At 49.9% G+C, this 15,931-nt stretch overlaps 1 protein-coding gene across 6 annotated transcripts in view; it reads left to right on the top strand.

Annotated features, from left to right (window-relative positions):
* The window catches only part of atxn1a (ataxin 1a), a 375,415-nt gene that overhangs the window by 112,526 nt on the left and 246,958 nt on the right, over positions 1–15,931 (top strand). For all 6 annotated transcript variants that reach the window (XM_087978653.1, XM_043719063.2, XM_043719064.2 and 3 more), the window contains one exon: positions 6,958–7,103. The gene's annotated coding sequence lies outside the window, so the exon portion shown is untranslated. The remainder of the gene's footprint in view (positions 1–6,957; positions 7,104–15,931) is intronic.

The raw sequence follows: 15,931 nt of genomic DNA, 5'->3' as shown, positions 1-15,931 counted from the left end.
CTGCAGTTCTGTCCTCATTTATAGAAAGAGCTGCTATAACTAGAGGAACTAGCACGTTCCTCTTTGCATTGCAAGGCTGTGGTTTGGGCCTACATCTAGCAGATGCACTATAAATATAAATTCAGCATGAAGTGACTTCCTCTTATTAATCATGGGTATGAGTGGACATGCTCAAAACCAAATATCCATATACACTGACAAAGCAGCTCAATGGTTTTAAGGACATTAAACAAGTAGTAAGGGCTTATTACATCAGACAAGGGCACGCATAGATATACCAATAAATTCTGACCAATCATCTCCGCATTAGACAAATCTTTTTATGAATAGGTTCCTTTGGGTGTTGAAATGATCTTTCACGTGTAAAGGCGTAATTAGATTGTGGTGTTGATTTAAATGGAATTGCAAATACTTGCATTAAATGCTCATACTTTTATTAGTAGAAGAAAGCTCAGCAAAATTTGTGGTGATACATTTGTTATAAGTTGCAAATCTATTCAAATAGTTGAATGATTGACATCAGTCCACTGTATCTTCCCCATAAGTACAGTAAAGTACATGAGTGACAAACTGTAGAACTGATAAAGCAGTACAGACCAATGATTTGATTTGTTGTCAAGTGTACTAAGGTACAGTAAAAAAAAAAAACCTTGTTTGTGAGCAGTACAGGAGATCAGAGTAAGCAAGGACATACAGGTCATGGGATGGAATAAAAGGTTGGGCAGAGTGAGGCATACAGTTACATCACGCAGAAGTGTGTGAGGCAAAAGCCACATTAACAAGATCAGCATTTGAAATGAAAGAGTACGTTCAGCAGTCGTATAACGACAGGGAAGAAGCTGTTCTTGAACTTGTCGGTGTGTGTATCAAATTTTCGTATCTTGTGCCTAACGGAAGAGCTTGTAAGAGAACATTAGTGGGATGTGTCTTTGATGATGTTGGCAGCGTTTCCTTGGTAACAAGAAGTGTAAATGGAGGCCATGGATGGGAGGTTGGCTTCCGTGATGGTCTGGGGTGTGCAACTCCCTGAATTTATAAGTCTCTGCAATCAACCACAAGATGGTGTGCAGAACAGTCACATCTAATTTCCCTATCCATTCTTCCCATTTGCATTTTTGCAGCTTCTGGAAAAAAATCAGTTGGCACAATAATAATGACTTGCATGTCATGTGGTCAAATGTCCAAGATATTCTGCAAGAATTTAACCAGATAAAAATTGACACAACCAGAGAATCATCTGTTAGGACAGATACCTAACTGATTAGTCAAAGAAGTAGGTTTGAAGACGTGCCTCAAAGGAGGATGGAAATACAGAGAGGTTTTTAACAAAGCAATTCCAGGGCTTGGGGCTTAAACAGCTGAAGGTTTGGCTGGTAACAATGGAGCAATAAAAAAGGTAATGAGCAAGAAGCCAGGGTTGAAGGAGCACTGAGCTCATCGAGGGTTAAAGGGTTAAAGGAATACAGAGGACTGAGACCATGGAGGGATTTTAAAGTAGGAATAAGCATTCTAAGATCAAGCAAGTCAATCTAGATCAAGGAATACAAGGGCAGTGTGTTAATGAAACATGGATGCAAATTCGAATGTAGGCAACAGAATTTGGATGAACCCAAGTTTGCAGAGGATACAAGATGGGAAAGCAGCCAGAGGTGTTGGAGCAGTTCAACCTAGAGAGAAGAAAAGCAAGAGCTGATGTAGGTCTGTATAAAGGTGACATTATGGAGAGGGCTGTAACTGGTCTTGGTGACACAGACTATTGGATTGGAACTCAGGGTCAGATAGGACAGTAAGGCAAAGGTTAGTCTGGTTCAGCCAGAGACAGTTGGCAGGTAGAAGGCTGAACTCAAGTCAGTAGAAGGAGTTTGTGATGGAAATTGATGTGATGGCCTTGCCTTCAATCTCTCTGTGCTTAGTTGGAAGAAATTTCTAAAACTGGCAGTTTAACAAGCAAACTGACAACAGAAGGAGGAAAGGGATCGAGAGAGATGAATTTGAGATAGTGCATCATGCAGATTTAGAAACTGCCGTCTTTTGGAGTGATTTTGCTGCATGACAGCCTATAGATGAAAAATAAGAAAGTTAATGGTGGAAGAGTGGGTGGAGAATCATATGCAAGTCAATCTCTAGCTATTAATTGATATGTAGAAACTAAATCTAGTGAGTGGAGGCCAACCCAGACAGACCGTGAGGAAGGAGAATGCAGGCAGGTTGACAGCAGTGAGGAGGGATAGTGTTTTATGGTTATGGCCACATTGACTGGCAGCTGTGACTTTGCCAAAGTCTGCCTTCATGCTGTTGCAGGACTGGATCTCTAGAGCCAGAGGTACAAACATGAAGTTGTGTGAAAGCAGAGCACAGCTGTGAGTGGCAACAGCATGCCCAAGGACGGTTAGAGATGAAAGGACGAATGGAAATAGGAAGTTTGCAAGGACAGAGGAGTCAATTGTGTTGTTTTTTTTGCAGCGGATTGTGATGTTGTGGTTTGAAATGGAAGGGGACAGTTCCTGAGAAGGCGGAAGCTTTATTATATCAGTTATGATGGAGATTCAAAAGAGAAGCTTTTGGTCAGCAGTTTGATGGAACAGTGTTCAGCAGCCGGTGGTGGTTTTATGAACAAGGTGAGCTTGGGGTGGCCACGAGGTGAGAGAAAATGGACGTTATGAAGCAGAAACAAAATTCAGAACGATAATATGGGGCAATACTTTCCTTGTGCATTTCCAGGATAGGGAGGATTTGAAACTTGGAGTTAGCACAGTGACATAGTAAATCAGAATGTTGTACATACTGTCCACAAATGAACAAGAATTATTGAGGAAATCCTGAGGAAGGATCATCAGACCTGAAATATTAACTTTGATTTGTCTTCAAAGGTGCTGCAGACCTGCTGAGCTTTTCCAGCAATTTCAGTTTTTATTTAAGAATTGTGAAGAATTGTTTTAGAAAAGCAACTCAGGGCAAGACAGATCAGATTAGATTACTTACAGTGTGGAAGCAGGCCCTTCGGCCCAACAAGTCCACGCTGACCCGCTGAAGCGCAACCCACCCAGACCCATTCCCCTACATTTACCCCTGTACCTAACACTACGGGCAATTTAGCTTGGCCAATTCACCTGACCTGCACATCTTTGGACTGTGGGAGGAAACCGGAGCACCTGGAGGAAACCCACGCAGACACAGGGAGAATGTGCAAACTCCACACAGTCAGTCGCCTTCTACACTAAATGATAATGTCCTGAGGAGTGTTGCTCAACAAAGAGATCTTGGAGTGCAGACTCATAGTTCCTTGAAAGTAGAGTTGCAGGTAGGTAAGATAGTGAAGAAGGCATTTGTTATGCTTGCCTTTATTGGTCAGTGCATTATGAGTATAGGAGTTGGAAGATCAGGTTGCAGCTGTGCAGGACATTGGTTAAGCCACTATTGTGCAGTTCTGGTCTCCCTGCTTTAGGAAGGATGTTATGAAACTTAAAAGGGTTCAGAAAAGATTTACAAGGTTGTTGCCAGGGTTGAAGGGTGTGAGCTACAAGAAGATGCTGAATAGACTGGGGCTTACACCCGAAACGTCAATTCTCCTGCTCCTCGGATGCTGCCTGATCTGCTGTGCTTTTCCAGTGCTACACTTTTAGACCCTGACTCTTCAGCATCTGCAGTCCTCACTTTCTCCATCTTGTCTATTTACCCTAATGATTGCTCCTCATGATTTTATAAACCTCCTCTATAAGGTCACCCCTCAGCCTCTGATGCTCCGAGGAAGGATCCCAAGCCAGAAGATGAGGTGTTCTTCCTCCAGTTGGTAGAGGTGGCCCAGGACTTGCATGTCCTTGGGGGAGTGGGAGAGGGAGTTGGAGTGATTTGTCCTGGGACCCTCCAACCACATGGCATCAACATTGACTTCACCAGCTTCCAAACCTCCCCTCCCACCACTTCACCCCAGATCCAACCCTCCAGCTCAGCACCACCTTCTTGACCTGGCCCACCCGTCCATCTTCCTTCCCATCTAACTGCTCCATCTTCCCCACCGATCTATCACTATTGCTCCTCGCCTGCATCCACCTATCACCTTTCCAATTACCTTCCCCTAGCCCCACTCCCATCTCCCAATTTATCTCTCAGCGCCCTTCCCCTTCCACATTCCTGATGAAGGGATCATGCCTGAAAAGTCTATTCTCCTGCTCCTCGGATGCTGCCTGACCCACTGTGCTTTTCCAGTGCCACACTTTTCAACTCTAAATATACAAGGCCTTTTCCCCAGGGTTGGGGAGTCCAAAACTAGAGGGCAAAGGCTTACAGTGAGATGGGAAAGATGTAAAAGGGATTGAAGGGGCAACATTTCCATGCAGAGGTTGGTATTTTACAGAATGAGCTGCAAGAGGGAGTGGTGGAGTCTGGTACAATTACAACATTTAAGAGGCATCTGAATGGTGATATGAATAGGAAGGGTTGAGAGAGATAGGGGTCAAATGCTTGCAAATGGAATTAGATTAATTTAGGATATCTGGTTGGCATGGATGAGTTGGACCGAAGAGTCTGTTCCCATGCTGTATATTTCTACGACTCTAGTTCTCAAAATACATCCACTAATTATAAATATATTGCATATTTCCTCCCTCCACTAGGTTAAATGACATTTAGTTTCTACCTGTCAGAGAGCCACAGTTTGAATGCAAGTCACTATTACATGCTTACTAAAGAAAGTGATGAATTGTTTTAGTAAAGATATTATTAATACTGAATTAAGATACAAAAGGTATCAGAATAAATCTGAGTGTACTTAAGAATTAGTAAAACATGTCAGTTCAGAACATAATATATTACAGTCGTCCCTTTTCACAGTTAGCTTTGTGTTATGCAGCCTGTAAACAAGCACAGTCACACCTGATGAGTGTGCTCTCAGGGAAGAGCAGTCCAACTAATGCTTTACTCGAACTTGCAGAAATAGTTTGACACTAACCTTTTGTGGGTCTCAGTCATTGTGGTTCCTGTACTCATTCTGACCTAACATGGTTAATTAGACCTCAACTTCCATAACGCAAGGGACTTAGCACAACAGTATTGGACAGATTGCTGCTGATGCTTTTATTTCACATGAGCCTCCTCCCACCTTTTTTCATCTCTGCACTTTCTGTTGTTTGTTTATCCAGCTTCCCTTTAAAAGCATTCAACTTATTGACAGATCCTTGTAGGATCCCAATTTTGATATGAACCATAGGGATTTGGACATTTGGTAGCAGGCTCCCTCCATAGTTGAAGCTGATGTACCACTAGCATTAATAGGACAGGAGGGTTACTGAGGCCATCATTGAGGGCAACCAGCAACACTTGCAGTGCTCTGGAAGCATCAGGCACAGAATGGATGGGGCGAAACAGAAGGATTAACCTTGAATCTTTCTGTGTTTACATATAGTCAATGATTAGTTGATCTCCAGTGACTCTGATTACAGGTAGTCTGAGACCATCAGAGTATCTTCCAATATTTACCAAAATCCAGCAATAGCATAAATGCAACTGCAATTTGACTATGACCAGAATTGAATTTTAGCAAAGAAATATTTTTAAATTGAGACTTGTATAACGTGCCTCATTCATATTGAAAGGTGCAGGTTTCAGATAGAATATCTGCTGTGTTTTTTTATCTGCCACTTTATAATTTGTGCGTAGGACAAAACTCCCTTATTCTTCCTTCTCTTGTTGCTTCGGTGATCATCAGCTCTGCTCCCCTTTACTTACCCTGGTTAATTTGTGGCTCTGGCTACTTTTGGTATAACATCATAGGTCTCCCAGCCGTCATTCCCCTCAACCATAGATGCCAACTCTCCAGCATTGTTCTGGATTCTCCCGGAATTACAATTAATTTTCTGCAAATCCCCAGGAGAAAATCATAGCAACACTTAAGAAAAAGTGACCTTATTTTCCATTTTTAAAAAGTACTTTGTTTATGAAAACATAAGAAATAGGAGCAAGAGTAATCCATTCACTCATTAACTTTTCCCTGTCATTCTATAAGATCATGGCAGATCTTACCAGGCCTTAACTCCCTTCCATACAGCTCCTCAGAGCTCTCAACCTCAACCAAAATCTATCTACCCCCCTCTTTAAACACCTTCAGTGATCTCGCCTCCACAATTCTCTCGGGTAGAAGATTCCAGACACTTACTACCCTCTGAGAGAAGAAATTGCTTTGCATCTCAAGTTTAAATGAGTGGGCCTTTATCCTGTAACTATAATAAGTTTTATTTTATCTGGCCCCTTATGAACTGGCACTCTTGATAAATCGGTAAAAATTAATACCTCAAATACCGTGATCTACTGTGATGTCCGAGTATTTATTCTGTAAGTAAAGAATAACAATGATGCCTAATGTTTCTATGACTTTGTGTTTTTAAATTGATTTGAGGAGTTATGTTGCTGTTTTAGCAGAGATTATTTCAGGGATGTTGATGTCTTGAAGCTTAAATTGGTCAGGGTTTACTGCGGTTATAGGTATCTCTTGATTATCTAGAATATTTAACCAACCAACATACTCCCAGAGGCATTGGATAATAAAGTCCCCTAGTTTGAGATTCCTCCACTAGTGGAAACATCCTCAACATCTACCTCAGAATATTGTATGTTTCAATAAGATTCCCTTTCTTCTTTGGAATGCTGACAAATAAACATCTAACCTGTTTAGCCATTCTCGATATGTCAACCCCTTCAGCCTGGTGAATCTCAAAATATTGGGATTCTGCTTCTAATGTGACACAGGCTGTCATTGGTGAACTCTTCACTATTGTACATTCACGTTACGAAAGTAGGAACTGCTGTGATAAACCCCTGTCTTTTCTCATCAAGATTGGACCCAGGATTGGACCAGGAAGAATCACCTTCTGCTTGTTAGATCTCGTGAAAACATATGAGGACACCGGATGCAGAACAATTTTGGTAATGTGTCTTTTTGCTCTCTCCATCTCTCTGTTTCAGAACCTGTCCAGAGGAGCTGAAAAGTTCCAACATTTCAAACTAAAGTTGTAACTCTGGGACTGACCAGGAACCTGAATTCCAGGGCCCAGAAGGAAGGGCAAGAATTTTTTTGCAGGGGTTTCTAACATGAACTGATTCCTTTCTGGGTGAGTTTATTAATTTTGCATCAGTAATTTTTTGCTTTTTTGTAAAGCCAAATCCAAAACCCAGATTGACAGCAGAAAGCAATTAGAAAAGCATATGCATAATGTAATGGTTCGAATGGATTGTATTTCTATTTTTCATTTTTATACTTAAGCAGAACATTATGGTTACATTCTTCAGTTGAATTAAGAGGAAATTAATAAATCTTGAACTTTGTTCTTTTTGCTATTACAATAGTTTTAATCTATGAGCTTTATGCACGATCTCCTGTAAATGGATCTTTATATTGAGTAGGTTCACAGTAATAAAGCAAATGTCTTCAAACTTTCAAACAATAAGGAGGGGGCAAAGCAAGCAATGTTTTTTAAAAGGCTGGATTATTGTTGGATCAGTTTTCTCTGTAATATCTTAGGCTATTTTTCAATGTTCGGTTTGTTATCTGATTGTAATTGGATCAATAATTACAATCGCAGTTCAATCAGAATAATTAGGACATAAAAAGGAAGAGAGAATGTAGGTTAGATGAAAGAGATGTGAAAGAGATGAAAATGTTGAAACTCTTGGCAGGCATTAACAGTGATATTCCTTTGCCACGCTGAGGTTTTCATGAACATTAGTCAATATAGGAATGTCACCATCCGGGAGGTTAGTGTGATTAGATTACATTACATTACAGTGTGGGAACAGGCCCTTCAGCCCAACAAGTCCACACCGACCCGCCAAAGCGCAGCCCACCCATACCCCTACATTTTCCCCTTACCTAACACTACGGGCAATTTAGCATGGCCAATTCACCTGACCTGCACATCTTTGGACTGTGGGAGGAAACCGGAGCACCCGGAGGAAACCCACGCAGATACGGGGAGAACGTGCAAACTCCACACAGTCAGTCGCCTGAGGCGGGAATTGAACCCAGGTCTCTGGCGCTGTGAGGCAGCAGTGCTAACCACTGTGCCACCGTGCCGCCCACTAATTGTGGATGTAATACTGAGCCAGTTCTCACTTTCGTTTCATTTCTGACTGTCCCCTCTGAGGCAGTGACTTCTCCTTGCTTTGTGCATCTGGATTCAACCTTGTAGTTTGCGATTGCTCAGTAATATCATACTCACCTCTGAATCAGTAGACTCTGGGTTACTGGAGACTTCACGTCATCTCAGTAGACATCTTAATGCTGTACTGACAGCTTTGAATGATATAGCAGATGAAATCAAGGTGGTCTCTTCAGATGTAAAAACTTCCAGTGGGACTATTGCTAGGAAAGTAGGGGAATTTTCAGTTTCTTGGGCAACATATATCCCTCAACCTGACATCATAAAGACAAATAACTTGGTTATTATCACAGTGTTATTTGTGTGATTGTTACTGAATGTAAATTTGACCTTGAGAAAGTTTTATGGAAGTGAGCAAGATTTTAATTACAAAGAAAGGTTAAAGCTTGACGTGCTCTGTTTGGAAAGGAGGAGACCTGACAGTACACATTATAGTTTACATTTTATTGTAAAAGTCACTAAAAACGTGATTCTAAAAAGTCAATAATTTTCATGAATCAGTTGAGTATTTTTAATATTGATCAGCGTGTGTGTGTGTGAGGGTGGGTGTGTGTGTGTGAGGGTGGGTGTGTGTGTGTGTGTGTGAGGGTGGGTGTGTGTGTGTGTGTGTGTGAGGGTGGGTGTGTGTGTGTGTGTGAGGGTGGGTGTGTGTGTGTGAGGGTGGGTGTGTGTGTGTGTGGGTGAGGGTGGGTGTGTGGGTGTGTGTGTGAGGGTGGGTGTGTGTGTGTGAGGGTGGGTGTGTGTGTGTGAGGGTGGGTGTGTGTGTGTGTGTGAGGGTGGGTGTGTGTGTGTGAGAGGGTGGGTGTGTGTGTGTGTGAGAGGGTGGGTGTGTGTGTGTGTGAGAGGGTGGGTGTGTGTGTGTGTGTGAGAGGGTGGGTGTGTGTGTGTGTGTGAGAGGGTGGGTGTGTGTGTGTGTGTGAGAGGGTGGGTGTGTGTGTGTGAGAGGGTGGGTGTGTGTGTGTGAGAGGGTGGGTGTGTGTGTGTGTGAGAGGGTGGGTGTGTGTGTGTGTGAGTGGGTGGGTGTGTGTGTGTGTGAGTGGGTGGGTGTGTGTGTGTGTGTGAGTGGGTGGGTGTGTGTGTGTGTGTGAGAGGGTGGGTGTGTGTGTGTGTGAGAGGGTGGGTGTGTGTGTGTGTGAGAGGGTGGGTGTGTGTGTGTGTGAGAGGGTGGGTGTGTGTGTGTGTGAGAGGGTGGGTGTGTGTGTGTGTGAGAGGGTGGGTGTGTGTGTGTGTGTGAGAGGGTGGGTGTGTGTGTGTGTGTGAGAGGGTGGGGGTGTGTGTGTGAGAGGGTGGGTGTGTGTGTGTGAGAGGGTGGGGGTGTGTGTGTGTGAGAGGGTGGGGGTGTGTGTGTGTGAGAGGGTGGGGGTGTGTGTGTGAGAGGGTGGATGTGTGTGTGTGTGTGAGAGGGTGGGTGTGTGTGTGTGTGTGAGAGGGTGGGTGTGTGTGTGTGTGTGAGAGGGTGGGTGTGTGTGTGTGAGAGGGTGGGTGTGTGTGTGTGTGTGAGAGGGTGGGTGTGTGTGTGTGTGTGAGAGGGTGGGTGTGTGTGTGTGAGAGGGTGGGTGTGTGGGTGGGTGTGTGTGTGTGTGGGTGGGTGTGTGTGTGTGTGTGTGAGAGGGTGGGTGTGTGTGTGTGTGGGTGGGTGTGTGTGTGTGTGTGTGAGAGGGTGGGTGTGTGTGTGTGTGTGAGAGGGTGGGTGTGTGTGTGTGTGAGAGGGTGGGTGTGTGTGTGTGTGAGAGGGTGGGTGTGTGTGTGTGTGAGAGGGTGGGTGTGTGTGTGTGTGTGAGAGGGTGGGTGTGTGTGTGTGAGAGGGTGGGTGTGTGGGTGGGTGTGTGTGTGTGGGTGGGTGTGTGTGTGAGAGGGTGGGTGTGTGTGTGTGTGTGTGAGAGGGTGGGTGTGTGTGTGTGTGAGAGGGTGGGTGTGTGTGTGTGAGGGAGAGGGTGGGTGTGTGTGTGTGAGGGAGAGGGTGGGGGTGTGTGTGTGAGAGGGTGGGGGTGTGTGTGTGAGAGGGTGGGTGTGTGTGTGTGTGTGAGAGGGTGGGTGTGTGTGTGTGTGTGAGAGGGTGGGTGTGTGTGTGTGTGTGAGAGGGTGGGTGTGTGTGTGTGTGTCAGAGGGTGGATGTGTGTGTGTGTGTGAGAGGGTGGGTGGGTGTGTGTGTGTGAGAGGGTGGGTGTGTGTGTGTGTGTCAGAGGGTGGATGTGTGTGTGTGTGTGAGAGGGTGGGTGGGTGTGTGTGTGTGAGAGGGTGGGTGGGTGTGTGTGTGTGAGAGGGTGGGTGTGTGTGTGAGAGGGTGGGTGTGTGTGTGTGAGGGTGGGTGGGTGTGTGTGTGAGGGTGGGTGTGGGTGTGTGTGAGGGTGGGTGTGGGTGTGTGTGAGGGAGGGTGGGTGTTTGTGGGTGTGTGTGTGTGTGAGAGGGTGGGTGTGTGTGTGTGTGTGTGTGAGAGGGTGGGTGTGTGTGTGTGTGTGAGAGAGGGTGGGTGTGTGTGTGTGTGTGAGAGGGTGGGTGTGTGTGTGTGTGTGGGAGAGGGTGGGTGTGTGTGAGGGAGAGGGTGGGTGTGTGTGTGTGAGAGGGTGGGTGTGTGTGTGTGAGAGGGTGGGTGTGTGTGTGTGAGAGGGTGGGTGTGTGTGTGTGTGTGTGAGAGGGTGGGTGTGTGTGTGTGTGTGAGAGGGTGGGTGTGTGTGTGTGTGTGAGAGGGTGGGTGTGTGTGTGTGTGAGAGGGTGGGTGTGTGTGTGTGTGTGAGAGGGTGGGTGTGTGTGTGTGTGTGAGAGGGTGGGTGTGTGTGTGAGAGGGTGGGTGTGTGTGTGTGAGGGAGAGGGTGAGTGTGTGTGAGGGAGAGGGTGGGTGTGTGAGGGAGAGGGTGGGTGTGTGTGTGTGAGGGTGGGTGGGTGTGTGTGTGAGGGTGGGTGGGTGTGTGAGGGTGGGTGTGGGTGTGTGTGAGGGTGGGTGTGGGTGTGTGTGAGGGTGGGTGGGTGTTTGTGTGTGAGGGTGGGTGGGTGTTTGTGTGTGAGGGAGGGTGGGTGTGTTTGTGTGTGAGGGAGGGTGGGTGTGTGTGTGTGTGAGGGAGGGTGTGTGTGTGTGTGAGGGAGGGTGGGTGTGGGTGTGTGTGAGGGTGGGTGTGGGTGTGTGTGAGGGAGGGTGGGTGTGTTTGTGTGTGAGGGAGGGTGGGTGTGTGAGGGAGGGTGTGTGTGTGTGAGGGTGGGTGTGTGTGTGAGGGTGGGTGTGTTTGTGTGTGAGGGTGGGTGTGTTTGTGTGTGAGGGAGGGTGGGTATGTGTGAGGGAGGGTGGGTATGTGTGAGGGAGAGTGTGTGTGTGGGAGGGTGGGTGTGTGTGGGAGGGTGGGTGTGTGTGTGTGGGAGGGTGGGTGTGTGTGTGTGGGAGGGTGTGTGTGTGTGTGGGAGGGTGTGTGTGTGTGTGGGAGGGTGGGTGTGTGTGTGTGAGAGGGTGGGTGTGTGTGTGTGTGTGTGAGAGGGTGGGTGTGTGTGTGTGTGTGAGAGGGTGGGTGTGTGTGTGTGTGTGAGAGGGTGGGTGTGTGTGTGTGAGAGGGTGGGTGTGTGTGTGTGAGAGGGTGGGTGGGTGTGTGAGAGAGGGTGGGTGGGTGTGTGAGAGAGGGTGGGTGGGTGTGTGTGAGAGGGTGGGTGGGTGTGAGGGTGGGTGTGTGTGTGGGGGTGGGTGTGTGTGTGGGGGTGGGTGTGTGTGTGAGGGTGGGTGTGTGTGTGAGGGTGGGTGTGTGTGTGAGGGTGGGTGGGTGTGAGGGTGTATGTGTGTGTGTGAGGGTGGGTGGGTGTGAGGGTGGGTGGGTGTGAGGGTGAGGGTGGGTGGGTGTGAGGGTGTGTGTGTGTGTGTGTGAGGGTGGGTGGGTGTGTGAGGGTGGGTGTGTGTGTGTGAGGGTGGGTGTGTGTGTGTGAGGGTGGGTGTGTGTAAGGGTGGGTGTGTGTGTGAGGGTGTGTGTGTGTGTGTGAGGGTGGGTGGGTGTGTGAGGATGTGTGTGTGTGTGTGTGTGAGGGTGGATGTGGGTGTGTGAGGGTGGGTGTGTGTGTGTGAGGGTGGGTGTGTGAGGGTGGGTGTGTGTGTGTGAGGGTGGGTGTGTGAGGGTGGATGCGTGTGTGTGAGGGTGTGTGTGAGGGTGGGTGGGTGTGAGGGTGTATGTGTGTGTGAGGGTGGGTGGGTGTAAGGGTGGGTGTGTGTGTGAGGGTGGGTGTGGGTGTGTGTGAGGGTGGGTGTGGGTGTGTGTGAGGGAGGGTGGGTGTTTGTGGGTGTGTGTGTGTGTGTGAGAGGGTGGGTGTGTGTGTGTGTGTGTGAGAGGGTGGGTGTGTGTGTGTGTGTGAGAGGGTGGGTGTGTGTGTGTGTGTGAGGGGGTGGGTGTGTGTGTGTGTGTGAGGGGGTGGGTGTGTGTGTGTGTGTGAGAGGGTGGGTGTGTGTGTGTGTGGGAGAGGGTGGGTGTGTGTGAGGGAGAGGGTGGGTGTGTGTGTGTGAGAGGGTGGGTGTGGGTGTGTGTGTGTGAGAGGGTGGGTGTGTGTGTGAGAGGGTGGGTGTGTGTGTGTGAGGGTGGGTGGGTGTGTGTGTGAGGGTGGGTGTGGGTGTGTGTGAGGGTGGGTGTGGGTGTGTGTGAGGGAGGGTGGGTGTTTGTGGGTGTGTGTGTGTGTGTGAGAGGGTGGGTGTGTGTGTGTGTGTGTGAGAGGGTGGGTGTGTGTGTGTGAGAGGGTGGGTGTGTGTGTGTGTGTGGGAGAGGGTGGGTGTGTGTGAGGGAGAGGGTGGGTGTGTATGTGTGAGAGGGTGTGTGTGTGTGTGTGTGTGTGAGAGGGTGGGTGTGTGTGTGTGAGAGGGTGGGTGTGTGTGTGTGTGTGTGAGAGAGGGTGGGTGTGTGTGTGTGTGAGAGGGTGGGTGTGTGTGTGTGTGAGAGGGTGGGTGTGTGTGTGTGTGTGAGAGGGTGGGTGTGTGTGTGTGTGTGTGTGAGAGGGTGGGTGTGTGTGTGTGTGTGAGAGGGTGGGTGTGTGTGTGAGAGGGTGGGTGAGTGTGTGTGAGGGAGAGGGTGAGTGTGTGTGAGGGAGAGGGTGGGTGTGTGTGTGTGAGGGTGGGTGTGTGTGTGTGAGGGTGGGTGGGTGTGTGTGTGTGAGGGTGGGTGGGTGTGTGAGGGTGGGTGTGGGTGGGTGTGTGAGGGTGGGTGTGGGTGTGTGTGAGGGTGGGTGTGGGTGTGTGTGAGGGTGGGTGTGGGTGTGTGTGAGGGTGGGTGGGTGTTTGTGTGTGAGGGTGGGTGGGTGTTTGTGTGTGAGGGAGGGTGGGTGTGTTTGTGTGTGAGGGAGGGTGGGTGTGTTTGTGTGTGAGGGAGGGTGGGTGTGTTTGTGTGTGAGGGAGGGTGGGTGTGTTTGTGTGTGAGGGAGGGTGTGTGTGTTTGTGTGTGAGGGAGGGTGTGTGTGTGTGTGTGAGGGAGGGTGTGTGTGTGTGTGAGGGAGGGTGTGTGTGTGTGAGGGAGGGTGTGTGTGTGTGAGGGAGGGTGTGTGTGTGTGTGAGGGAGGGTGGGTGTGGGTGTGTGTGAGGGAGGGTGGGTGTGTTTGTGTGTGAGGGAGGGTGTGTGTGTGTGAGGGAGGGTGTGTGTGTGTGAGGGTGGGTGTGTGTGTGAGGGTGGGTGTGTTTGTGTGTGAGGGTGGGTGTGTTTGTGTGTGAGGGAGGGTGGGTGTGTGTGAGGGAGGGTGGGTATGTGTGAGGGAGGGTGGGTATGTGTGAGGGAGGGTGGGTATGTGTGAGGGAGAGTGTGTGTGTGTGTGTGGGAGGGTGTGTGTGTGTGTGTGGGAGGGTGGGTGTGTGTGTGTGTGGGAGGGTGTGTGTGTGTGGGAGGGTGGGTGTGTGTGTGTGGGAGGGTGGGTGTGTGTGTGTGGGAGGGTGGGTGTGTGTGTGTGGGAGGGTGGGTGTGTGTGTGTGAGAGGGTGGGTGTGTGTGTGTGAGAGGGTGGGTGGGTGTGTGTGTGTGAGAGGGTGGGTGTGTGTGTGTGTGTGTGTGAGGGTGGGTGTGTGTGTGTGTGTGTGAGAGGGTGGGTGGGTGTGTGTGAGAGGGTGGGTGGGTGTGTGTGAGAGGGTGGGTGGGTGTGTGTGAGAGGGTGGGTGGGTGTGTGTGAGGGTGGGTGTGTGTGTGAGGGTGGGTGTGTGTGGGGGTGGGTGTGTGTGTGAGGGTGGGTGTGTGTGTGAGGGTGGGTGTGTGTGTGACGGTGTGTGTGTGTGTGTGAGGGTGGGTGGGTGTGTGAGGATGTGTGTGTGTGTGTGTGTGTGAGGGTGGATGTGGGTGTGTGAGGGTGGGTGTGTGTGTGTGAGGGTGGGTGTGTGAGGGTGGGTGTGTGTGTGTGAGGGTGGGTGTGTGAGGGTGGATGCGTGTGTGTGAGGGTGTGTGTGAGGGTGGGTGGGTGTGAGGGTGTATGTGTGTGTGAGGGAGGGTGGGTGGGTGTAAGGGTGGGTGTGTGTGTGTGTGTGTGTGAGAGGTTGGGTGTGTGTGTGTGAGGGTGGGTGTGGGTGTGTGAGGGTGGGTGTGGGTGTGTGAGGGTGGGTGTGGGTGTGTGAGGGTGGGTGTGGGTGTGTGAGGGTGGATGTGGGTGTGTGAGGGTGGGTGTGTGAGGGAGGGTGGGTGTGGGTGTGTGTGAGGGTGGGTGTGGGTGTGTGTGAGGGTGGGTGTGGGTGTGTGTGAGGGAGGGTGGGTGTGTGTGAGGGAGGGTGGGTGTGTGTGAGGGAGGGTGGGTGTGTGTGTGAGGGAGGGTGGGTGTGTGTGTGAGGAGGGTGGGTGTGTGTGTGAGGGAGGGTGGGTGTGTGTGTGAGGGAGGGTGGGTGTGTGTGTGTGAGGGAGGGTGGGTGTGTGTGTGTGAGGGTGTGTGTGTGTTGAGGGTGGGTGTGTGTGTGTGAGGGTGGGTGTGTGTGAGGGAGGGTGGGTGTGTGTGTGAGGGTGGGTGTGTGGGTGTGTGTGAGGGTGGGTGTGTGTGTGAGGGAGGGTGGGTGTGTGTGAGGGAGGGTGGGTGTGTGTGAGGGAGGGTGGGTGTGGGGTGTGTGAGGGTGGGTGTGGGTGTGTGTGTGAGGGTGGGTGTGTGTGAGGGTGGGTGAGGGTGGGTGTGGGTGAGGGTGGGTGGGTGTGGGTGAGGGTGGGTGTGGGTGTGGGTGAGGGTGGGTGTGGGTGTGTGTGTGTGTGTGAGGGTGGGTGAGTGTGTGAGGGTGGGTGTGTGGGTGTGTGTGTGAGGGTGTGTGTGTGTGAGGGTGGGTGTGTGTGTGAGGGTGGGTGTGTGTGTGTGAGGGTGGTGTGTGTGTGTGAGGGTGGGTGGGTGTGTGTGTGAGGGTGGGTGTGTTGTGTGTGAGGGTGGGTGTGTGTGTGAGAGGTGGGTGTGTGTGTGTGTGAGGAGGGTGGGTGTGTGTGTGAGGAGTGGTGGTGTGTGTGTGAGGGAGGGTGTGTGTGTGTGAGGGTGGTGTGGTGTGTGTGTGAGGGTGGGTGGGTGTGTGTGTGGTGTGAGGGTGGGTGTTGTGTGTGATTTGGGTTGTGGTGGAGGGTGGGTGTGTGTGTGGGTGAGGGGTGTGGGTGTGTGTGTGTGTGTGAGGGTGGGTGTGTGTGTGAGGGTGGGTGTGTGTGTGTGGAGGGTGGGTGTGTGTGTGTGTGAGAGGGTGGTGTGTGTGTGTGTGAGGGTGGTGGTGGGTGTGTGTGAGGGTGGGGTGTGTGTGTGAGGAGTGTGGGTGTGAGGTGGGTGAGGGAGGTGGGTGTGTGGTGTGTGAGGGTGGGTGTGTGTGTGTGTGAGGGTGGTGTGTGTGTGTGTGAGGGTGGGTGT

The sequence above is a fragment of the Chiloscyllium plagiosum genome, unplaced genomic scaffold, assembly GCF_037043375.1.
Source record: "Chiloscyllium plagiosum isolate Xiang-an unplaced genomic scaffold, Cpla_swu_hap1 HiC_scaffold_34, whole genome shotgun sequence".
NCBI classification, from domain to species: Eukaryota; Metazoa; Chordata; class Chondrichthyes; order Orectolobiformes; family Hemiscylliidae; genus Chiloscyllium; species Chiloscyllium plagiosum.
Note: the sequence above shows the minus strand (reverse complement) of the source record. Positions and strands in the feature narration are given on the sequence as shown.